A 26,007-nucleotide genomic window follows, 5' to 3' on the forward strand; every position below is an offset into this window, starting at 1 on the left:
TCAGTTCACGTGAGCTGCTCTCTTGTGTGATGTTGTGATGTCCACGGCTTTATTTAATGTTAGCTAAGACCCGCAACTTAAAAGTTTCTCGCTACAGCAATTTTAACTCCGTTACAAAGTGATCCAAAGTCTCATTTATACCTCGTGTCTTCTCATTAAACTTGTATCTTGCGAATAAAGTATTCAGCGTTTTTCTTCAGCGCTCTTTGGGAGCTCTTCCTTCTTTTCTACGTACTGCGGTCACAGTCAGTTCACGTGATTACGTGGGAGGCGTGATGATGTCACACGCAGCTCCCCCCCCACAGCCATCGAGCTAACGTCCATTACAGTATATGGAGAAAAATAGGTTCCAGTTATGACCATTACGCGTAGAATTTCTAAATGAAACCTGTCCAACTTTTGTAAGTAAGCTGTAAGGAATAAGCCTGCCAAATTTCAGCTTTCTACCTACACGGAAAGTTGGAGAATTAGTGATGAGTCAGTCAGTGAGTCAGTGAGGGCTTTGCCTTTTATTAGTATAGATGTATGAGAGACTTATTTTTTACTTTTTACTACACTTTTTAACTTAATATAAGCGTGATTTTTAAAAAGTATTTTTTATTTTTATATATAAATTATTTTCAACTTTTTTGTCTTAGGTTTGTTTTATTATAATTTCGTAATCAATATTTTAACACTTCCTTTATTATTGTTATTCGTTACTAGCACCATCTATTGGTAAGTGAAACTGATTATTGATTCATGTATTGTCATCGGAAGTGAGTAAGTGTGCAAAAGTCATTTGGACAATAGGAAGTGGGTTAAATATACATTACAAGATTTGTACCAGACAACAAACAGGTAAAGTTAAAAGAAGTGTGGTAATAAAAAAGAAAAAAAATATATAAAAATAAAATTAGGCAATACTAAATAACATAGAATAAAAGTAAGGTCTGATGGCCAGGGAGGACAGAAAAAACAACAACAAAAAAAAAAAACTCCAGAGGGCTGGCGAAATAAAAAACAAAATCTGCAAGGGTTCCAGGCCAGGAGACCACCCGGCCCCCTCTAGGCATTCTACCTAACATAAGTGATCTCAATCAGTTATCATAGCTTTCAGGCATCACATTAAAGAACTTGATGATGATGATGGTCATGTGGATATCTGACCTTCAATCCATCAATGTAGGGAGAAAAGCACCAGTGTTGGACAGTAGAGTTCTTTTCCAGTGCAGTGTCTGTTATCCATGTCCTTACCAGAGGGGCGTTAGACGCGGGTACATTCTGAACCAAGAGGTGCAGGTGCCAATGACCCCTCCGTGCTGTGCCAATGGCACCGATGAGCTGAGTGAGTTACAGCTCATGACATCCCCTCATTTCTAAGGTGATCTCATCACTCTTCCTTTTCTTTATTCAGGAGGTCTCATTACAGTTTTTTTTTTTCAACTTTAGCCAAGTGTATTTTCTGTGCACACCGACTTTGAAGTTTAATTTCTTGCTTATGTACAGCATGGCGGTGATAAGAGGATTATGCTGATTTGTTTTTGAAGTCGCTCTTTCCTGATGAGCTCAATAACACGTCTTACAAATGGAGAGCATCGAGCAAAGCAAATGACATCCATCTCGCTGTCAGACAGTTATCGTCTCCCCCTGGCTTCCACTTTGAAATGTCACCTCAGCTAAGGAAATCTGGGGAAAGCCGGCAGCCTGCAGAGCTTGCTTGGCCCTTGGGTAGAAAGCGCTGAAAAAAAAATGAAGGAGGGGCAGCAGCCTTTCAGTCTGCAGGTTAACCTTCCAGAGATAGGATGGGAGGAGAGGCAATGATTCAATGTTTAGGAAATTTGGAGAGACTCCGCCAGCCCAAATCAGCCTTATTATTATACACTGCTTAAAAAAATGAAAGGAGCACTTTTTAATGAGAGTATAGCATCAAGTCAGTGAAACTTCTGGGTATTGATCTGGTCAGTTAAGTAGCAGAGGGGCTTGTTCATCAGTTTCAGCTGCTTTGGTGCACTAGAGGGACAACAATGAGATGACCCCCAAATCAGGAATGAATAGTTAAACGGGGTTGGCCACCAACATTTTTCCCACCTCATCTGTTTTTTTGCAAGTTTTGCATTGGGCTACAGTCAGTGTCACTATTGGTGGCATGAGGCCATACCTGGACCCTACAGAGCTTGCATAGGTAGTCCAACTTCTCCAGGATGGCACATTAATACGTGTCATTGCCAGAAGGTTTGCTACATCTCCCAGCACAGTCTCAAGGGCATGGAGGAGATTCCAGGAGACAGGCAGTTACTCTAGGAGAGCTGGACAGGGCCGTAGAAGGTCCTTAACCCATCAGCAGGACCTCTGTCTGCTCCTTTGGGCAAGGAGGAACAGGATGAGCACTGCCAGAGCCCTACAAAATGACCTTCAGTATCCACCATCCAGACTGGTGTGAATGTCTCTGACCAAACAATCAGAAACAGTCTTCGTGAGGGTGGCCTGAGGGCCCAACGTCCTCTAGTGGGCCCTGTGCTCACTGCCCGGCACCGTGGAGGTTGATTGGCATTTGCCAGAGAATACCAGAATTGGCAGGTCCACCACTGGCGCCCCGTGCTTTTCACAGATGAGAGCAGTTTCACCCTGAGCACATGTGATAGACATGAAAGGGTCTGAAAAAGCAGTGGAGAACTTTATGTTGCCTGTAACATCGTTCAGCATGACCGGTTTGGTGGGGGGTCAGTGATGATCTGAGAGGTATATCCATGGAGGGACGCACAGACCTCTACAGAATAGACAATGGCACCTTGACTGCCATTAGGTATCGGGATGACATACTTGGACCCATTGTCAGACCCTATGCTGGTGCAGTGGCTCCAGGGTTCCTCCTGGTGCAGGAAAATGCCCGGCCTCATGTGACGAGAGGATACAGGAATTGATACCATTGACTGGCTCGCCTGACCTCAGTCCAATAGAACACCTCTGGGTGGGACATTATTTGTCGGTCTGACGCCGCCAGGTTGCACCTCAGCCTGTCAAGGAGCTCAGTGATTCCCTGGTCCAGATCTGGGAGGAGATCCCTCAGGACACCATCAGTCGTCTCATTAGGAGCATGCCCCCCCCAACATTGTCAGGCATGCATACAAGCACGTGGGGGCCATAAAAACTACTGAGGACGATTTGGAGTTGCTGCAATGAAATTTTGGCAAAATGGACTAGCCTGCTGCATCATTTTTTCACTTTTATTTCTGGGGTGTCTTTGAATTCAGCCCTCTGTAGATTGATAATTTCCATTTCCATCAAACGATGTGACATCCTTTCATTCCTACCATGTTACTGTATCAGTAGAGTTATCCAGCAGGATTTTTTCCCATTGAAATCTGATGTGTTTTCAAAGTGTTCCTTTCATTTTTGTAAGCAGTTTAGTTTCAGAGAAAATGGCAAAGAGGGATTTCGGTACAGCCTGCTTTATTAGTGGTCAGTGGCCGTAGTACACTTAGAAAGTTTCAAATCAAGGATGACCTTTTAGGAATTTAACCTGAAGTCACAAATTTGCAAACACAGCTTTTCTGTCTCTTCAGCAGGACTCTCTTCTGATAGACCGTACAGTATGGGAGGCCAGAGTTTGACCCAAGAACAATTTCTCTTTGCCAGAATACTGACTTCTTTCCAAGAAGTCTGACTGGTATTGCTGCAGTGTTCAAAATAAAATATCCATCAGTCAGCAGTCTGGTCCAATGGCTAAGAAGCTGGGCTGAAAAATACATGGATGTCAGTTTGGGTCTTGCATAATCAGAGAAACAGGGCCCAATTGGTTTGCTGCGCCAGTGTTTGAGCTTATGGCTTCACAGAATCTGTAGCCCCCATTGCTTAGTTCGAACCACTGACTTTGAGTTTCTTGTGATTAAACAGAACACGATAAAGAGTTGGGGCACCGCCTGGTATAACTGAAAAGCAAACAACAACTAATAATTGCAAAGGATGTCTTTTCAAGCTGGAGTTCCACATTGAACTGATTTCAAAACGACTGATGGTCAATCATCCAGTCTGCAGAGGGAGGAAGACAACAGGCATTCGAACACAGCGCCAACCCCTGGAGTGATGGGTAATTACAATCACCAGAGCCCTTAAGCGCAGGCGAGTGACACTTGCTAAAGGAACATTCGTACTATGCTCTTGTATTTGTGAAGATAGATTTAAAAAATTCAGAGATCTTTAAAATACATCATGTAATATTTCAAGAAACAGGACATGAATTCCAGACTGTCCTATCTCAAATCTACACACTCCTTGAAGAGCATAAGCGGTAATCTAACATGGAGGCCATTTGCTTAACCTTGTTCTTTCTGTGAGCGAGTCGAGTGTTTCCAGAACCAAAACACATCAGTTTAGTTTGTCACACACGTGCAACTAGGAAGACCTTGTATGGACCAAGCAAAGGTAGTTCCACATCAGACCAGGGGGTAGTGGGGTGCACTAAACCTTCTCCTGTTATCTCTACAGACCAGCCGCTGGAAAACCTGTCTGATTTAGAGCAGATGATGTCACTTCTGGTTCCGGCACTCAGAAAAATATCAATTCCGGCATCTACTCCGACATCCGAAGTACATCACTTCCTGTTCAATCCCTTAAAACCACCATCTTGACAAACCATTGACAGTTCTGTTTTGGACTTGGTATAGAGAACATCTCTATACTATTACAAGAATCTTCTGCAGCCAGGAATAATATACGGGTGGCTGCCCCAAACCTTTTTAAGTGTGTCGAGTCTATTCTTTTACAAGTTAGACTCCATGTTTAGAAATTCCATCCATCCATCCATTTTTCAACCCGCTGAATCCGAACACAGGGTCACGGGGGTCTGCTGGAGCCAATCCCAGCCAACACAGGGCACAAGGCAGGAACCAATCCTGGGCAGGGTGCCAACTGTTTAAAAATTGGGTGTATTTTTTACTGAATTCAACATATATATAATAACTAGGAAATGCAAGTAGGAATTTCACTGTACACGTGCCAGTAATGATATTATGAACTTTTAAGCCTATAGAATGACCCACATATTTGAAAATGAGATGGATAAGTTAAATTATGTACCTGAGGTTGAGTAATTGGAGTATTTCAAGGCCAGCTCATAAAAAGTGTGCATCACCCACTATTGTTTTACAAGGATAAGTAGCTTCTCTGGCCTCCTGTTTGCAAAAGCCCATTTCACACTGGCACAAAATCCTAACAGTCACTCCAAGCTGAATTAAAGTGTCAACCCAGCAAGTATGCCTGTGTGTAGACCTAGAGGAACTGAAATGAATGAAGGCCAAGCACATGTTCCTTTTTTAAGCCAGCCATTCATGTACTGGGGTGGCCGTTTTTGAGTTTAGTTATCTGTCAGTGATATGGACGTCTGTTGACATGATAGGTTTTTTTTCGTCTCTGCATGTTTCTGTCTAGTGCAAAATTAGAATGGAAGTGGGCTCCTTTTCTTCTTATATGATTTTTTTTTTAAATGATGGTCATTATCCTGGTAACACTGAGTCAGGTCAGGTCAGGTTGGGGAGCATGCACTGGTACAGCGTGTTGCTGCACCCTCCACATGATGAAACAGCTCAGGATCCCAGTTGGCAAACCCCCAATCAGACACACGGTCCAGTCCCACCCACCAGAAATGACCATCTTTCTGCCACAGTCAGGTGTTATGTGGGCGTCCCCTTGGCCTGGTCCAGCCACATGGGTCCCCAACAAGGAGGATTCTGCAAGCGGTATCACTCTCAGGGAATCGCGCCACATGGCCATAGTGCTGTAACTGCTGCTCCCTCACAATACAGGTAATGTGCCTCATTACTCCATGAGCAACACAAGTCAAACTAGCAGCACCGAAGGATTCCCTGAAGAGACACAGTACCGAAGGAGTCCAGTCTTCGTCTCAGGTCACTGGATAGCATTCATGTCTCGCAACCATATATCAAAACAGGAAGCACCAGGACTGTAACGACTTGGACCTTCGACCTCTTACACAGATATCGGTAGCGCCACACACCCCTTTCCAGCGACCTCATGACCCCCCATGCTCTCCAAATCCATCTACTGACTTCATAGGAAGAGTCACCAGAGACATGAATGTCACTGCCCAGGTAAGTAAACCCCTTAACAAGGTCGACACTCTCTCCGCAGACAGACACACTGCTGATGGCTGTGCTCAAGAGGTCATTAAAGGCCTGGATCTTGGTTTTTATCAGGACCCTCGCAAGCCCAGACACTCATACGCCTCACTCAGCCTCTCGAGCACCCTGATCAGAGCCACCATTGACTCCACGAAGATCACAGCATTGTCAGCAAAGTCAAGATTAGTGAATCTTTGTTCCCCAACAGATGCCCCACAGCCACTGGACCCCACGACCCTGCCTAAAACCCAATCCTTACAAGCATTGACGAGAGTATGAACAAGAGCACACAAACTGGTCACTTCTGTAGACTCTGTAGTTCTGTAGGAGCCTCCAGTGTCTGCCCGCGAGGATGTGATCGATCTCCTTCACTGCACCAACAGTATTGGAGTACCAAGGACAACGATGCAGCTCAGGGAGCTGAAACCAGAATCCAGAGATCCACAAAGTCAAGACACATGGAGCCACTTTCACCACGGTCATCAGACCCATTGGGACCAACACAATCCTCATAGCCAGCCCTGTCACTGCCAGTGGTTGTACTGAAGTCACCCATGACCAGAGGAGTGTCATCTCGCGGACACCCATCAGCCACTGAGAGAGAAGTTGCGAATAAAATGTCAACACTCAGTGCAATGTAGAGATGTAACTCTGGACTGGACACCATTACATCACACAACGCACTCATACTGGGTCAGTTTGAAGACACCAGCCTACTTAATGTGCCCTGTTATGTTTCATCCAGGGTTTCTCCCCTGGCTGGGGTTAAGTTTCTGCTTAATATCTGTTTTGTTCAATTTTTATTCTTCTGCTTATGTCAATATTGTGATTTACTCAATTTCTGTGTATTTATGTATGATTAGTTATATTCCGTGTTTTCTGTGGGAGGCTTCCCAAGACGCAGGACCATCTGGCCATCATCCTCAGGGATGGCCCTCAGCCCTATAAAGGTGAGCGTTTCCCACAGTTCCTTACGGTTTATCAGAATGCAGTTGTGGTGTGGTGAGTTCTTGGATTTTGTGATTATTTTCTTGCCCTTTTGTGATAATCTGAATTTTGAACCTGTGCTATGTTTCTTGACTTTGCCTTGCATTTTGTATTGGGACTTTGTTTGCCTTTTCAGACAATTCCTTTTTCTGCCTTTTTGTGCTCTGCAGGGCTTCATGTAATTTCAGAACATTTTTGTTAGGAATTCATTTTTTATTTTGCAAATGATTGTCTGTGGTCCTCTGTGTTCCTAGCCGGGGTTTTTTGACATGATTTCCCCCTCTAATGGGTATTTTTGGAACCGTTTTGAGAACTCACGAACGGATTACCCCTTTGTGAATTTGAATTGTGAATGAAATCCAGAAGATAACTTGTAATGGCACAAATGTGACTGGAGTAGACAGCTGCTTGATATTCACTCCACCACCCAGCCCTGATTAAGATCCAATCCACTCTGGACTTCTGCCTGCTTTCTCCCGCTCATGCATTATCCCAAGCCCTGTCACATCCCTATTTTCCCCTTTATAAGAATAGCCAGAAGGCAGTATGAATTCATTTGGGGAAGAGAAAGTGACACAAAGTAACAATAACAGGCCAAGATCGAAAGCCAGCAAGTCAAATTGACCAAACAACTAAGCCAAAACACAAAACCAGCATTACAGTAATATAATATTAATATTTTACCAGACAGCAATAACAAAGAAACACACAAAGTCTTTGGAGAAATTCAAAATCTCAGATAACCCAGAAGTGCATGTGATACATGATACAAAATGCTTACATTCTTTTTTTTTCATTTCTGTTGCAACGCTGTTATGTATTTTTGGAGAGTTATTCTCTCTGTGTGATAATTTCTATTATATTTGTCTAGTGGAACAAGACAGATATTATCTTTAGTCATGTATTTGTTTGCCGCAGCGCTATTTTAATTTTATTGTGGTGGATCCCTCAACACGACACATTATGTGGTTGCTGGGGTGTGGTGTTTGAAGGTCGCAGTCTATAATGTAATTGATGTGAATTTTTCAAAGACTGGCGCCACATGCTTGACAACATCTTCTGTTAAGAAGGCCTTCATTATGTCTAGCAGTCAGTCTGGTGATGGACTCGTGTCTGAAAAGATGTCTCTCATTTGTCTGTTTCTCATTTTTTAGTGCACTTATTCTTCAAATTAAATGGGGATTACCAGATGGGACCCCAATTCCACCTCTGTGTATTGCTTTCTTATTTCACAGCATATAAACATCACGGTGCTCTTCAAGGTAAGGAATGACACACTATCGTTGTTGTCACCCCACTGCTGAATCTAAATAGGGAGTGAAAAACACAATCTCATCTGGCCATGGAGATGGTAGAGCTTATTGCACCTCTGAGGTCCCCCTGATCTGTACAACAATTACAGAAGCCTGGGAGGGGACAAGTCCACACTCCTTGAGTCTTACAATGACTGAGCAAAAATAAACAGATAACTTGGCAAAACAAAAGTCTGTCATACAGAATTGGACGTTTGGAGAAGTTTAGGGAACCGATTTTACACATCACACGTGCAAAATTAGAATAAGTCCATTTCAAGGTGTGGATGTGCAGTGGGACCACATATGAAGATGACTCCAGAGACGACAGAAGATGCCATCACCATCCTCTCTTCAGACCCATCTTCGTTTGTTGGTAGTGAGGTGCATTTCCACTATTTAAAATAGAGTGGTGGAAAAACCACTCACCAAAAGGTTTGCAAAAAAGCACTACGTCAACTTCAAGTCATAGAGGACTGATTTTCAAAAACAAGATGTCTTTAGTCAATTAATGAAAATCATTTGCTGCCTGAAGGAGAAATCACACCAGAAGAAGGATCAAGCAGATCAGCCAAATATGAGGGAGCTGCTATAACTGGTACATATGCCTCTGATGGGTGTTGGCAGATAAAAAGAAGAAAGCATATTAATGTGTTATTTTGGTTGGTAATTCATAGACAGAAAAATCAAGTATTGAGCCTCTGCTCCAAAATGCCAATTAAATCACATCACAAGGTGCCAACAGTTACTATTAGTGTCATTGGCACTGGTAGATGTGCTATTTTGCCGCATAGCTTTGGACATTGTAGGACTACTCAGAAAATTAGTAGGTTGTTATAAGTATTTATTGGCGATGGTAAAGCCATGTTATATCAAGGAGTTTCTTGAAATTTCCACTTGGAAAATATACAAAGCTAATGACAAAAGGTGTTGTTTCAGATACACATTCCCAGCGAGATCCTACTTTTTAAGTAAACTACACAAACTACTAAATAGAAAGCACTTTAGAGTTAAGGCACCCAAGGGTAATTGTGAGTGTTTTGTATTATCTAATAGTTTTTGTGTATGTAACGTTTCCTTGTTGATTTGTTAAGTTTGAATTCCCATGTATTTTAAAGATTACTGTTGGTTTTGTTTATTATCCTGTAATTACGTCCTGTCACTTTAGTCTATTCCCGGTGTTCTTTGGGTGGTACCTCAAGGGGCGGGGCCACCCTGACATCACCACTCCTGAGACGTCCCTCTGGCTGGTAAAAGCCACAGAAGAGGCAGCTCAGGCGCTGGTGCACTGAAGGTCTTGGAGTCTGTAAGTATTGTGGGCTTTTTATTTGGTTTGGATTTCCTGTCTTGTTAGTTTTGCTCTGCTTGGTTTCTGCTGAATTGTGCTTTTGGATTTTATTACCTGATATTGACTTTTAGGAAGCTCCTTATTGCTCTTTTTGAATCTTTTGGATAAATAAATATTTTCATCTGTAAAGAATATGTGTTGACTTATAGAATTTTTATGTTTTTCTCCCAGTTGTGAGCATTTATTTATTTTTGAGACTGTTACAGGGACGTGCGGTCAGGGGAGAAAAGTTAAAAAAAACTAATAATGATAACATAAAATAAAATTGTCCACTGGTCTGTGCTATAAATTTGTTTTATGTATGATTCCAATAATTTTGGTAATTTTTATGGTCAAAATCACTTAATTTGTGCATTTCCTGTTCAAATACTGGGGAGAAACGTGAGGTGTGGCACTGAGCTGATGCCTGCATTTGGCACGTGCCTGTTGTTGTCTCTATGTATGTCGACAATATAATGTTTGCGGACACGTTTATTATACACCTTGTCTAATATCTTTAATGAAGGTGTCTGACATATTTAGTATTGCTGATCGGACATAAAACCTCAGTGAAAAGGCACAAGGTGAGGCAGACAGTACTGTGCAGGTGTCTGACATATTTAGTATTGCTGATCGGACATAAAACCAGAGTGAAAAGGCACAAGGTGAGGCAGACAGTACTGTGCCTCCCTGAGCCCAACAGGTGCTCGTTTCTGTTGTTCTTCTGCACAGAAGCTCTGGGCGCCAATAAATTAGCATTATCAGTCAAGTGCACTGGTGCAGTACGTTTATTTTTTGTTCCAACTGACTGACAAAACAGAAGATTAAGATTTTTAAAATTTTATAAAACATGGGATTAGACTAAGAAAAAAACTTTCCAATATTTAAATACTTAATTTTGACCTTAAATAAAATAATCTTTTGTTTTTCTTGTTATCCTTTTCTTGAACAGTCTGTATTAAAATTAATTAAAGCATCAGAATTAAAAACTTTTAAAAACAACTAAATATATCAATTAAGGTCAAAATTGAAATCTGTTTTTTTTTTGTACACCACTCTGTACTTTCATTTGTATTGAATGAGTATGAATTGTGGAATTGCAACAGCAAATTTAGAACACATGGAGGGTGAGGAGCAAATGTGCTCTCTTTCGCCACTGTAAAAGTAACGTTCTTTCTCAGCCAAATATGTGCCTTACCTATGTGTATGTGTGTAAAGAATGCTGATGAGATATGAAACATAACCAGAAGTCAATGTGCATGCTGGCTGCCAACTGAATAGACAATAAACTAATCTTAGGGGTTCATATATTTGTAAATCTGACTCTGAAGGCATCAGTGCCTCATTAGCAATGAACCTCACCATACGTCACTGGACCGTTAAGAGTATTTTGAACTTTAACCCTTTGAGTCCTGTCCTCCCCAACGTTTTCACACTACCACCCTAGCCTCTCCAGCAATTTCCAATTTTGAACACCAAATATTTTGATTTATAAAAGTAAAATGTTATTATATGCCGATAATATGATTGTAAGGCACAATCTTTCAACAACAGATTGAAACTATAGAACATTCTCACAGTTGTCCTCATTTTCTATCATCCACTGTACAGAACCAAATGATAAAAACTGCACCTTTGAGCGATGTACTTCCAAACAGTTTTTAGTTCCAGAAGCAATGCACAAAAACACTTCCCATGATTTTCATGCTCTTACGATCAATGGTGCTGCGTCTCACCTTCCCCGCAGGACTCTCATTTCTGGTTTCAAGCACCAGCGGGCCCAGCGTAGATCTTTGCGGCACATCATATACAATATCACGGATCTCTGAACTACAATCAAAACAACTAACAAATAATTTTCCACCTGTAAAATAAAACTGGACCCAATGTAAGGCACTGCCCGAGAGGCCCACCCCTTGACTAAGGTGATTTAGTAGAATATGGTGCACCGAGGTCTAGTAGAGCAAGAACAGATACATGGCCTCTGTCTGCATTAACCTCTATGCTATCTGCTGCCCTAAGCAGAGCAGTTCCTGTATTGCGATTTGTTCTAAAACCTGACTGAAACATATCAAGAACAGAATATTTATTTAAGTAGTCATTTAATTGCTAAAAATTTGACTTAAAAAGGCAGGTTAGAAGTAGGTCTAAAGTTATCAAGTACAGAGGAGTCGAGATTATTTTTCTTAAGCAGGTGTTTAACTACTGCAGTCCCTAGGCAATCTGGGAAGACCCTGGTAGTTCACTATGTCGACTAAGCCATCAATTAGCACCTCCAAGATTTGTTTGAAAAGCCTGTTGGCACTCGGTCAAGGACACAAGTGGAAAGTTAGGGTGGAGAAATTATTCTTCTACGGAGTTCAGGAAAACCTACTTCAGTGAAGGAATCTAATTCTCTATAAAGAGCATGCTGGGGTTCAGTAGGATTCATTTTGAAGGGTCGTGTTACATTATTTCTCATATCATTTAGTTTGTTTTTTAACCCTTTCGTCCCTGACATCCTATTCCTAGTACATATATATGCAGCCGTTTTTGTAAAGCACAGGTACGTTTGCAGCTGTTAGTGCAGACTGGAGAGACTGGCATACAGTCCACAAAACACAGAAGTGAAAATGGACGCTTCCGGTCTGTGCGCACCACTTTCAATTTTATTTCTTCAAGAAGATTGAAGTATTTGGCAGCTACTTTATAATAATAGTGATATTTCTTTTGTTTTTTTTTCATTTTTGAGCTTCCAAGACACCCAAAAGATAGAATATCTCACAAAATCATTCTTCCAAAAAAACCCCAGAAAATCCAGGGCCGAAAGGGTTAAAAATGTGGCAAAAGCCTCACAAGGTTCACTGAAAATTGCATTTAATGAACTGGGTTTTGAAGACGATCAGTTGTTGAGAAATAAACCTTGGATTTCCAGCGTTATCATTTATAACTTTAGAAACTAAGGCTGCCTCTCAAAATGTACTGCTCTGTTATATTCAACTATATACTGTATACCCTGCCGTTCTTTCTTATATTCTGTAAGTGCCTTGAGCATGGGAAAGGCGCTATATAAATAAAAGGTATTATTATTATTATATGTACCTTTAATATTTCATAGTGGACTTTTATTTAGTTTTCCTCCAATTACGCTCAGCCCTATGGCATTTTCACTTAAGATTCGACACTCTGTGTGTTTTCCAAGGTATTTTAGTGTTAAAGGATTTCTAACAATTTTTTCAGGAGCCACTATGTTGGCTGCAGCTCTCAGCTTAGAAAAAAATATTATGAGAAATTTGTTTAGCTGATGGTTAAATAAGAGCACTAGCAGACCCCTTTTCTGAAGTGGTTTCAAACATGACCCATAATGCATTTTGCTTCTCCTAACCTTCTGCTAAACTCCTGTTTAAATAGACACAATTAAAAGTACTACTACTTTCCCTTCTGAGCTAATTTATAACATAGTGTCACAGACTCCACAAAGAGCCATAGCAAGGTTTGGAGCAGCCACCTGTATATTCATTTTCTGGCTGCAAAAGTTCCAAAAATAAATGACAGCACTGATGTGCATAAACTGGAGTCCAAAACAGAACGAAAGGTGAAGGCTTTTAAAGGTCAGGATAGGAAGTGATGTCAAAGGGGCCGGGATCGGAAGGGTCTTCAGCCATAGGCTCGAGCCTGGACATGACATTAAGGGGGCCGGAGCCGGCAAGGTCTTTCTCTATAGGTCCAGACCCAGGAGTAACGTCATCAGGGTCAGGTGGAACTTCTCTTGAATGGTCTGTAGGAAAGCGAGAAAAAGAGTCAATGCACTGTGCCACATCCTGGTCGGATTCGGAATTGCCCTCATTCAAACCCTTTAGCTGCCTCCCATGTGCACGTGTGTGACAATAGGTATAATGTTGGTCATGCTGTTTATTAAAAGCTTCAATTTTATATAATATTGTATAACACTTAAATTAATAAATTATTAGTCATTTTTAATTCACTGAAAAAAACTAAATTTAAATATGTCACTACTGGGCCCAGGTGACTCTCTGCTCCAATTAGCTGTTAATCAATAAAAACGATCCATGAATAACATTTCAGAGCCTGAAATATGAAATGGATGCCAGAGATAAGCCAGAGAGAAAAAAGACAATCATATTGTTTGTATTGTTCCTGATGTCACCAGACTTTATGATGGACATGTTGTTAGTTGTCTTTGTTCAGGTTTTTTTTATCAATAAAGTACAAGAAAACAACAAACCTGCCGAAAAACTGAAAGTAGTCAAGTGGAACGTGCTCATGGAGAGCGAACTGAACTATGAAGCAGCAGTGCTAACAACTGCACCGACATGCCCCCCATGAGAGTCTAATTAGTGCTGCAGGTTATAATTTATACAAGAACTACATCTTCATTTTGCGCCTGTTGACATGATCATCAGGCTTTGAATATTTCCAATTATTTTAGGAGATGAGACCATAACCTTGAAAACTGGAGCGTCGTCTAAATGAGTGCAAAAGCTAAATGTTCATGGAGTTGTCAGTTTTATTATTCCTGCCGTTTTGCTCTGAATTAAAGTCCTGATTAGCTTGTCATGAAGTTTGGGCTGGAAGGTGATGCACAAAATAAAGACTGATTGATAGTAAATGTCGTTCCCTTAGAATGCATCAATCAACTTCACAGGATGCTGATTTTATTTTTAATTTCAGAAATTCTGTGATCAGGACATGCTAAATGTGTTTAAGAGGGACTAATTGCTCAAATCACCTAATGGCTCAATAACTGCTTAGTTGTAAAAGAATAGACACAACAAAGTGAAAGGTTTGGGAATCCACCCCGTATACTTGAAAAGAGGTTGGTTTCGGTTTAAAAGACTTGAGCTCAAAGCAGAACTGAGGAAAAAACAAAAATGGCTGCCGCATATATTTGGTAGATGGGGAGTGATGCAATGGGAGAATGGTATTCTGGGAACAGGAAATGACATCAGAAGGAGGTGGGCTCTTGAGGACCGGAAGAGGATGTGATGTTGGCTGTCTTCTGAGGACCCGAAATGGTGTTAGGATGAGGGTTCTTCTGCTGATCTTCAAGGAATGAGGAGAAAAACGTAGAGGGCAGTGCCAACCCCTGGTCTGGTGGGAACATATGCTCATTTGAGCCCATAAAGTGTCTCCCAAGCGCATGTGTGTGGCACAGTCCATTGCTTATTTGCATTGAAAGTGATCTTAATGTATATTTAGAACAAGGAAAGGGGGACCACCTAAGAAGGGTGACCAGAGGATTGGCTCCAACTATAGGGGGATCACAATCCTCAGCATCCCCGGTAAGGTCTATTCAGGGGTGCTGGAGAAGAGAGTTCAGTCGATGGTCGAATCTTGGATTCAAGAGGAACAATACGGATTCTGTCCCTGCTGTCTACACCCTGGCCAAGATCCTGGAGGGGGTATAGGAGTTGCCCAACCAGTCCACATGCGTTTTGTGGATTTGGAGAAGGCATTCGACCGTGTCCCTTGAAGTATCCTGTGGAGTGTGCTCCAAGAGTACGGGGTACAAGGTTCGTTGTTACAAGCCATTCAGTTCCTGTACAGGAGGAGCAGGAGCTTGGTCCGCATTGCCGGTAATAAGTCAAACTCGTTTCCTGTTGAGGTTGGACTCCACCAGGGTTGACCTTTGTCCACGATTCTGTTCATAAGTTTTATGGACAGAATTTATAGGCGCAGCCAAGGAGCGGAGGGGGTCTGGTTCGGTGACCTCAGAATCTCGTCTCTGCTATTTGTGGATGACGTGGTTCTGTTGGCTTCATCAGACAGTGACCTCCAGCTCTCACTGGAGCGGTCCGCAGCCGAGTGTGAAGCGGCGGGGAGGAGAATCAGCACCTCTAAATCGGAGGCCATGGTTCTCAGTCAGAAAATTGTGGAATGCTCTCTCCGGGTTGGGAACACATTACTGCCTCAAGTGGAGGAGTTCGGGGTCTTGTTCACGAGTAAAGGAGGAATGGAGCAGGGGGCTGACAGACGGATCGGTGCGGCATCTTTTGTGGTGAAGAGAAAGCTGAGCCAAAAGGCGAGGCTGTCGATTTACCAGTCGATCTACATTCCTACCCTCACCTATGGCCACAAGCATTTGGTAGTGACCGAAAAAGCAAGATCATGGACACAAGTGGCCGAAGTGAGTTTTCTTCGCAGGGTGGGTGGAGTTTTCCTTAGAGATAGGGTGAGGAGTTCAGTTATGTGAGAGAGACTTGGAGTAGAGTCGCTGCTCCTCCGCATTGAGAGGAGTCAGTTGAAGTGGTTTGTGCATCTGGTCAGGATGCCTCCTGGACTCATCACTTTTATTCTGGGCATGTCCCACTGGGAGAAGGCCACGGGGCAGACTCAGGACATGCTGGAGGGATTATATCTCCTGGCTGGCATGGGAATGCCTCGGGGTCCCCCCAGAGGAGCTAGAGGAGGTCTGGGCTTCCCTGCTTAGGTTGCTGCCCCCGCAACCCAACCTCAGATAAGCGGTGGACAATGGATGGATGGATGGATGGACGGATAGAACAAGGAAGTGGCTGCACGTCTGTTGACCAAGCTGTGGTTGTGGGGTGGACTCCAGTTCTGGAAAACAGTGTGAGACCACTAATCTCACCTACGTTTTCTTATTTATTTTTTTTGGAGTACTAGAACATTATAGCCTGTGTTAGGCCTAGGATCAAGAAATGTTGCAGCCCATCATACTGAGTCCTAGCAACCCCTAGAGCTGCTGCAATCAATAACAGAGCTATAGGTGGCAGTAAGATGGTCAGGCCCGTCCAGCTGTTCATTTCAAGGTGTTAATATTTGAATAGATAGATAGACAGCAGGTTTATCTTGTTGTATCCTAAAAAGGAACATGCCGTTAGACATTGTTTGAGAATTATTCATTGTTCTATTTCTGAGTTTTAAAAATAAACACTAACAGGATGACTCAGCATCTCGTAGGCAGTAAAGATGAGAAATTCAGTCAGTTTTTCAAAGACTGGAGCAAATTCACTGGCTTTAATTTGTAGCAGTGCTACATGATTAATGTCTTCGTAAATGTATTTTGTGCTGAGTCCCGTCTTTCGTCGTGTTGTCCTGTTTACATGGTCTGTGTGTATGTGAATATGCTCCCCTGGAAACAAAAGGGAAAGGATAACACTGTGGAACTGTGGTCCCTCATGATAATTTGTCCTGTCAATCCCATCACCTGCATCCGGTCATTCGCTATTTAAATGAAAGGACAGCAAGGAAAAAAAAATCCTATTCTACTAGACCGCCAATTCACTACAGAGACAGGAGAAAACACCGATTCAAATCATTCACACTTTTGTCTACCTGCCACTTTCAATGCCTGACAACAACATCTTTGCACCGCAAAACCCTAAGGTTCTGGATTATGCCACGTACCAAGGATAAGCACGGTGAGACTGTTTGTTGTTGTTTGAGGAGAGAAGCAAGCCATCATTTTCATCCGTGTAATTTCCGTAGGACAATTTTTCCAGCTGAACCAGGTTCACAAACATTATCCATTTTCCATTAAATTTTCTCGACTTTTATGTGCGTTTTGTTCTTTCTGTGAGTCTTACTGAGTTCGTGTTCAGTGTGGGGTCAAGGGAGGGTTCCATCCATCCATTATCCAACCCGCTATATCCTAACCACAGGGTCACAGGGGTCTGTTGAAGCCAATCTCAGCCAGCACAGGGCGCAAGGCAGGAACCAAACCCTGGGCAAGGCGCCAGCCCACCGCAGTGCAAGGGAGGGTTTGTATTGTATATTAACTTTGTGCTGTACTTTTTCTTTTTATTATTACTTGGGTTGAATGTTATGTCGGCGTTGGTTGGGGTATGATATATATATATGTTTTTTGACTTATTTTTGATCATTGATTGGGGGAAGTTTATTTGGAAGAAGTACGGCCTGTTGGGTCTAACGTCCTCAACTTGCCAAGCCAGGGGTCTTGGTGGTGTAGCTGCCGGTTTTGGAGAGGGAGTCGGCTGTTACAAATTTAAGTAATGCACTCGCATCTCCTTCATTAATCTCCAGACCCTCTCCTGCTTTTACCACCCTGTCTGATCGAATCAGATGAAAACTGTCATGCATTACATAGAATATGAAAGACGTTTAAGCAGGTTCTCTGCAATCAACAAATGCCACAGTACCAAAACAGTCTGTGACTCACTTCAAGCTGATCACATATATAATTTCAGATTGACTGTATCACATAGGAATTTGGAGATATGTGAGATGAACTTTTCTTGAATTTAGTGTGTTTAACCACTTAATGGTGCTGACACATTACATTACTTGTATTGCTGCTAATTTTCCTTTGTACTGAAAATCTGATGCTTCATATTTCAGTGTCCAATAATAGTCAGCCAGCACTGATGGATTCCATTTGCCTTAATAGCACTTTTTCATCATTGTAATGTCCTGGTGAAACCATGTTTGTCAGTGACCTCACCAAGTAAAAGGTAGGGAAGAAGTCCAAGTGTGAAAGCAGAAAATGAACCATCAGCAACATGACACGCTTTCATTTTGTATGCTCGAAGCATGTTGTCAACCAGTAGTTTGGTGTTGCCAAGAAAATTCTCAACAACATCCTTGAATGCTGTCCATGTTTGTCATTGATGACGTGTCTGATTTGTGGACCAACAGAAATGCCTTTCTTAGCTGTTATCAGTTATCTGTGGAAACATCTGCCTCAAATAACGACCTCCTTATGGCAGCTAATTCTGGTTTAATCATTATTCTCATTGTTTTTGATCTGAGTGTGGCATTTGACACTATTTGTCACACTATTCTTCTCAACAGATTATCTTCGATTGGGATTACCCACAGTCCACTAGATTGGTTCAGATCTTATCTCTTAGGCCGCACTCAGTTCATTCAGCTTAAACCTTTCACATCCCAACCCAGCACTGTTACTTCAAGTGTGCCCACTCCTCTTCATTATTTACAGTATGTCCTTCCCCTCGGCAATATCTTTCATAAATAAAACATTAACTTCCACTGTTACGCTGATGACACCCAGCTTTACCTCACGAGCAAATCTACTTTTTTTTTCCACCCTGCTCGCTTATTGACTGAATAGCAGAAATCAAATCCTGGTTTTCTTAAAATTTTCTTAAATGAAATAGTAACAAAACTGAGGTTCTCTTCATTGGTACAAAATCAACATTATCCAAAACTGATCATTTTTCATTTGTTATTGATAATTCCTTTGTCTCCCCTTCCCCACAGGTTAAGAGTCTGGGTGTCATCCTTGACATTACTTTATCCTTTCAGTCCCACATCAATAACATCTCCAGGTCTGCATATTTCCACCTGCGTAACATTAATTGTATTCACCCCTTCCTCACTTCCAGACCACTGCTATCCTTGTTCATAGCCTTGTCAGGAGGGCTTGCACCTTCCCCAGACCATGTGGGGGTGACCAACCTGGTACCTTTGGGGGCCACGGGTACAGAGCTTTGAAGCTCCACCCTATAGGGACCCGTGGTCGCCGCCAGGGGGCGCCCCAATGCCTTGGAGACCCTGGACCTCAGCACTTTCCCACACCCAGAAGTACTGAGGGGAAGAAGAGCAGGGACACCCGGAGTGCTTCCGGGTATGCAGCTGGCACTTCCGCCACACTGGGGTGTGTCGGTGGGAGGTTGCCGGAACACACCTGGAGCACATCCGGGTGCTTATAAAAGGGGCCGCCTCCCTTCAGACAATGTCAAGAGTTGGAAGTGGAGTAGGAAAGAGCTCTGGAGGAAGCAAGGAGGCGGCTTGAAGAGTAGGAAGGCACTGTGTTTGGTTGGCCAGGACTTTGACGACTTTAGGGGTGTGTGGTGCACTTGAACTGTAAATATCTATAAACATAATTCACTAAGGGCACGCAAGACACTGAGCGCAAGCAAGACACTGAGGGAACGCAAGACAGTGAGCACAAGCAAGACAGAGCCCCACCTGCCAACTTTAAGACCATGGGATACACACGCATTTACTGTATAAATGGATATAAATAATTGCATGTAAACGATTCGCCAAAGTCTGTTGTATGTAAATGATACTGTTTAAAACGTTATTGTTCTTTTATCAGAAAACCCGGTTTCCACGTCTACCTGTATTAGTTTAAATGGAACTTTAACCACTCGCAATAGGGAGGACGCGCTGACTTATTGTGTCGACTGGGCGACATAGTGAATGCGGAGTTTATATATATATATATATATGTCTATGTTTTCCGTAGCCTGCTACAAGAAGGTACTCTCTCGACCATTGGCATTGGTTTCACTCCTTGCTATTTTCGTTATACTGCGACGGTGGTTTCCTATGCCTTTGTTATACTGAATTCCTTTCTCACCGTTTTCCGTTCCTATTCTTACACCCCGTATGCTACGGCAGGCTTCGGCTAGTAATGTACTTTGTATAATAAATGTGTTGTGGGTGTTACAAACGTGTCTGCCTGTCTGTGTCCGGGCCGGCTACCACATGATCCACAACCTTGCCCCTCCATATCTGTCTGACCTCCTCCATGTTGTCATTCCCTTCCATACCCTTAGATCCTCTTCTTCCATCCACTTGACTGTCCCCTTCATCCATCTTACCACTATGGGGAGCAGAGCATTCAGTTACTTTGCTCCCCAGCTTTGGAACTCACTACCATCTGAGCTTAGAAATATTGAATCATTTTCACTTTTGAAATCTAAACTTAAAACTCATCTGTTTAAGATTGCTTTTTCTCTTTGATTATAATTGCTTTGTCTGAATTCAATTTTTGTATTTTTAGCTTTGTTTATAATGTGTGTTTTATCTATTGTTCAAACTCCTTGAGTGTTTATAAAGAAGCCTACAAATAAATAAAATGTATTATTATTATGTGATGGATGGGTGGGGATTGTGCCCTACTGGGAGGCCTGGAGATGCAAGGGAACCAGATGAGGGACAATTCATGGGTTGCATCGGGGCCACAGGCTTGAGGCTTAGAAGCTCAACTCTGTTGGGATCTGTGGACACTGCCAGGGGGTGCCTGGCCAATTACGGAACCATGGTCTGTGGCACTTCCGGGCGCAGTATAAAAAAGGCTGCTTCACTCCATTCGGAGAGCTGGAGTCGGATGGCAGAGGATGGAGCTTGTGGGAGAGGAGTGGAGGCGGAAAAGGAAAAGAGAAGGAAAACAAAGGACTGTGAGTTTGGGCTGTTTGGTGCACTGTGCTGTGTGCAGGAAGAACTGCAAATAAAAACGCGTGTGTGTTTGGGACATTCTGAGTCCGTCTCTGTCTGTGTTCCGGGCGTCTTTCACAATTATTAAATACTAGCCATGTGCACCCAACTACGTTGCGCGTGTTAAAGTTGTCTGTGAAGTGCTCCCTGTTTTCCAGAACGTGCTGTTACGTTGTCATTCATTTTACCCACTGTCTTTCTTTCATTCAAATGTTACGTAGGCACGTACCTTTTATCTTCGGCAATCTCATTCTCTAACCAGGCCTCAGGAGCTAACCAGCGTAACACTGTCCACCATCCCTTTTGTTATTTCGGCACATTGTTGACATCCGTGAGTAACAACAACGTACTAAACTGGAAGGTGGTCTACGCATGCGTGGAATTCACAGACAAACAAAGATCAAGATCTAAATGAAGATTATATATAAAGATTAGTTAATTTAAAGCACAACAATCTGTTTAGTTTGAATGTCTGTGTTTTGAGGTGTGACTGGAGTACTACAGTCTTCAGTAGTATAAGCCTGGAGGAGATTCTTAATGCAATGCCTATGTTTTAGCTGTCTCTCTACTGCCATCTAGTGCTTCTTCTTCTAATTCATTCGCGGACAAACAAAAGATCAAGATCCAAATGAAGATTATATATAGAGATTCCAATCCTTCACCTGTCTTGTTCATCACTTTCAAAAAAATTTTCATCAGTCGAAGTTTAATATAAAGAGGAGGTGAAAATATCTTTGTTGGGTTGACAAGCAGTTTATGTGCCACACTTTTCAAGCGCTTATGGAGCAGCCAGTTCTTAATGTAATGAAGCACTTTAGCATGGCTGTCTCATTTGTAATATCCAAGCTGCATTCAGAGCAGCAGTGCCACTACTTTAAGTTCACCACTCATGTTCTAGCTGTAGTTGTTGCACTGTATGTACATGTGTTCTTATAACATGAAAGGAAAGCATACAGTTAGGTGACTGCAATAAAATAGAATGGGATAGTCATTTGCTTAATTATTTTATGAGCAGAAGTTCAAAATCCATAAGATACCAGAAACGTTCAGGAAACAAAATCTTCATGGTCCGTTGTTCTTCTACATCTGTTATTTCTGGCGGGCATGAGGCTTCAGAGGGCGACTGGAAGACCAGGACATAGTCAAAGAAACATAGCAAGGGTCAGAGTCAGTAACAGAACTATCACTAACATACAGTCGAAGTGAGAAGGAGTTCAAACCATAGAACATTTTTCATAAAAGGTTTCAAGAGATCTGGAATCAGTGTAGTCAGAGAGGGAAACTTACCCCTGGATGACCTTTCACCCCATCGCTTCGTGACTGACAGGCCATAACCTCTAAGGACACGCCCACTCCCGGACATTCCTGGCAATGGGAATTAAAAACAATGCTGTGAGAATGGCAGAGATATACAGTAATAGCCCATATCACAAAATCAAAAACTAAAAACTAAAAAATATGTATATATAGCTATATTTCAAAAACAAATGAACCCAATGGATACCTTGGGGCATGAAATTCCCCAGCAGAAGCAAACTATCTTCAAAACAGGAGTCCCTGACATCAACACGGTCTCTGTATTCTCTGCCATGCTGATGACTTACAATATCTTCACACATCAGGGCTAACACTGATCTGCCATCTCATTCTTTGCTGGAATGTTTTCCTGATTTCAACACTTGGTTGGATGCTAATATTTTCTTAAATTGAATGCTAATGAGACTGAAGTGTTGTTAATTGGCCCCAAGTCAATTTCCCCCAAGATTTCAGACATTTATGGTGTGTTGGTTCAAATTTCACAAGCCAGGCGTTGTGTTGAACTCCTCATTCACCTTTCAGCCTCATATAAGTTCACTTCACCAACACTACTCGTTTTTGCCCGTTACATAATTGAAGAGATGTGGTACCACTGCTGCGTCTTTCATTATGTCTCACTTTGACTATTGTAGTTCTCCTGTTTGTGACCTCCCTGTTATTGTAAAATCCAAAATGCATCTGCTGCAGTCTCACACATACTGAGAGTACAGGACACATCCGTCGTGTTCTTCACCATCTGCACTGGTGTTTCCAGGTGTGGACAAACTTGTTGTTGCCCTTCCACGAGAAAAGAAGAACTCACAATTGTCTCTGAAATAACTTGAAGCTGACCAAAGTCTTTGGCACCAATCCTTGTTTATTCCATATTTGACAAAAAATCAGACTTTGCTTTAGGGGTTTTGATTAAACACAATTTTTCAAATGATAACACAAATGAAAATGGCATGGACAAAAATGATGAGACTCTTAACCAAATATTTTGTTGCACAACCTTTAGAGGCAATCAGTGCAAAGAAGCGACTCCTGGAGCTCTCAGTGAGACTCCTGCACTCATCTCAGGTCGTTTGGCCCACTCTTCCTGAGCAAACTGCTCCAGCTCTGTCAGGTGGATTTCTGTCCTCGTGACTCACTGGTACTTCTGGGCTATGAGGAAAGCACGACTCCCCAGGCCTTCCTGCAGTGTCTCCAGGCTGTGAAGCCAAACTCCAAATCCCATAATGCCCAGCGGGAATCTGCTGCAGTGTAGTGTCTTGGGAGAGTCAATGTCTAAACATAGTTGCCTTACCCCATCCTTCCCTTCTCGGGGCATCCCGGTCGGGTTGAGCTGCTGGCCATCCCTTACAACCTTGAGCTTGGAGTTCTGCTTGTATCTCTTTGGAAGTCTCTTGGAGGCTTTTTATCTGCCACTCTCACTATCCTTCTGCCCATCCTGGAGTTGATTTTTCATTCAGGGTGGCTGGCTACAATCCATCCATCCATCCAACCATCCATTATCCAACCCGCTATATCCTAACACAGGCTCACGGGGGTCTGCTGGAGACAATCTCAGCCAACACAGGGCACAAGGCAGGAAACAAACCATGGACAGGGTGCCAGCCCACCGCAGGGCACACACCAACACCCACACACCAAGCACACACTAGTGACAATGCACCTCTTTTTACTGTGGGAGGAAACCCGCGCAGACACGGGGAGAACATGCAAACTTCATGCAGGGAGGACCTGGGAAGTGAACCTGGGTCTCCTTACTGTGAGGCAGCAGCGCTACCACTGTGCCACCGTGCCGCCGGGCTACAATCCAATGGACCTTAAATTTCTTAATAATATTTGCAACTTTTGTCGAAGGAACATTAAGCTGCTTGGAGATGGTCTTATAACCTTTGCCATTCACATGCTTGTCTATAATATTCTTGCTGATCTCCTCAGGCAACTCGCTCCTTTGCTTTTCTGGTCCATGTTCAGTGTGGGGCACACAATGACACCAAACAGTAGAGTGACTGCTGGTCTCCATTTAAATCATCTGAATGTCTGATTACATAATTAGAGACGTGTGAGTTACAAATTAAACAGCTAAATGCTTGAAAAATCGCTCAAATCCAATTATTTAGAAGCTTTTCTAGGGTTACCAACAAATGTGTCGAGGCCAGTTGCTTTGTTAATGAGTAATACTTGGTCTCCTTTTGCACTTGCCTTGCTTTACTCAGTGACATATCAAAGGCATGCAGAAGTAAATGGGACACCTGCTTTTCATTTTATTACTTTTCAGGAGGCATACAGCACTTTTTCAATGAGCTCTAAGGGAACCAAAAAGTTTGTCAAAATTTGTATCAAATATAAACTTGTACTCATTAGAACTTCAGAACAATCTAGATGAGAACAGGCCATTCAGCTCAAAAAAGCTCACTGTTCCTGTCCACTTAATTCTTCTAAAATAACATCAAGTCTACTTTTTAAAGTCCCTAAAGTCTTATTGTCTACCACACTACCTGGTCACTTATTTCATGTATCTGCTGTTCTCTGTGTAAAGAAAAACTTCCTAATGTTTGTGCAAAATGTACCCTCAACAAGTTTCCAACCGTGTCCCCGTGTTCTTGATGAACTCATCATCCTCTTTAATAAAACCCCTGTGTGCGTCCAGCTGTCTTCAAGTGTGTGTGTCTTCTAGTGAAGTGCAAATGCGCAGGGCCACACGGCACGTGTTCAGTCTCTTCCTGTGCATTCCCTGTGTGTGCAGAGAGAGAGAGAGACAGACATACAGGTGCGTGCGCGCGAGAGACAGACAGACAGACACGCAGGCCCGCCCGAGAGACAGACACACACACACACACACACACACACACACACACAAACAGGCGCACGCGTGCATTGTTGCAATGTTAATTTTCTTGGTTGTTTATTAGATTACGGATTTTTCAAATTTTCATTTTTTTCCCTGTGCTTAAAACTCATTAAAAAAGGTGTTTTTAGCGAGCGGGTCGTAAGGCTATAGCACGAACTCTTGCAGTGTTAGTTTTCTCTGTTGTTCAAGGTTTTCTTAGTGTTATTCAATGTTTTTACATTTAGTTTACTATTACTATGTGCATTCAATGGTATAATTGACTATATTTGAGCTTAAAATTTTTAAAAATATATATATATACATACAGTTCATACGGTCTGGAACGGATTAATTGTATTTACATACAATCCTATGAGGGAAATTACTTCGGTTCCACTGTATTACTGTCAGACAAAATTACAGGAATTTCACGGAAATACAAACCAGTATTACCGAGAGAGAAAATTAAAGGCACACAATACAGTGACGCATATTACAGCCACATACAAGGTCCCTTGCCATTTAATATAGACTGTTCATACTAATGTTTATGCACTACTGTTCTAGCGCCCGTTATTGTAATGGGCTTAATGTCTAGTTTTAAAATAACAGTCTCGATCCACTGGACTAATTGCCTTTATAATTTCAAACACTTTAGTCAGGTCTCCTCTTAATGTTCTTTTTCTTAAACTGTAAAGGCTCAGCTCTTTTAGTCTTTCTTTATAATTCATTCCCTGTAGCCCTGGAATCAGCCTAGTCGCTCTTCTCTGGACTTTGTCTAGGTCTGTTATGTCCTTTTTGTAGCCTGGAGACCAAAACTGCACACAGTATTGCAGATGAGGCCTCACTGGTGTGTTATAAAGGTTGAGCAGAACCTCCTGTAACTTGAACTCCACACATCAAGGCGCTATATAACTTGACATTCTGTTTGCCTTCTTAATGGCTTCTGAACACTGTCTGGCAGATGATAGCTTAGAG

Source organism: Polypterus senegalus, chromosome 17, assembly GCF_016835505.1.
Source record: "Polypterus senegalus isolate Bchr_013 chromosome 17, ASM1683550v1, whole genome shotgun sequence".
NCBI classification, from domain to species: Eukaryota; Metazoa; Chordata; class Cladistia; order Polypteriformes; family Polypteridae; genus Polypterus; species Polypterus senegalus.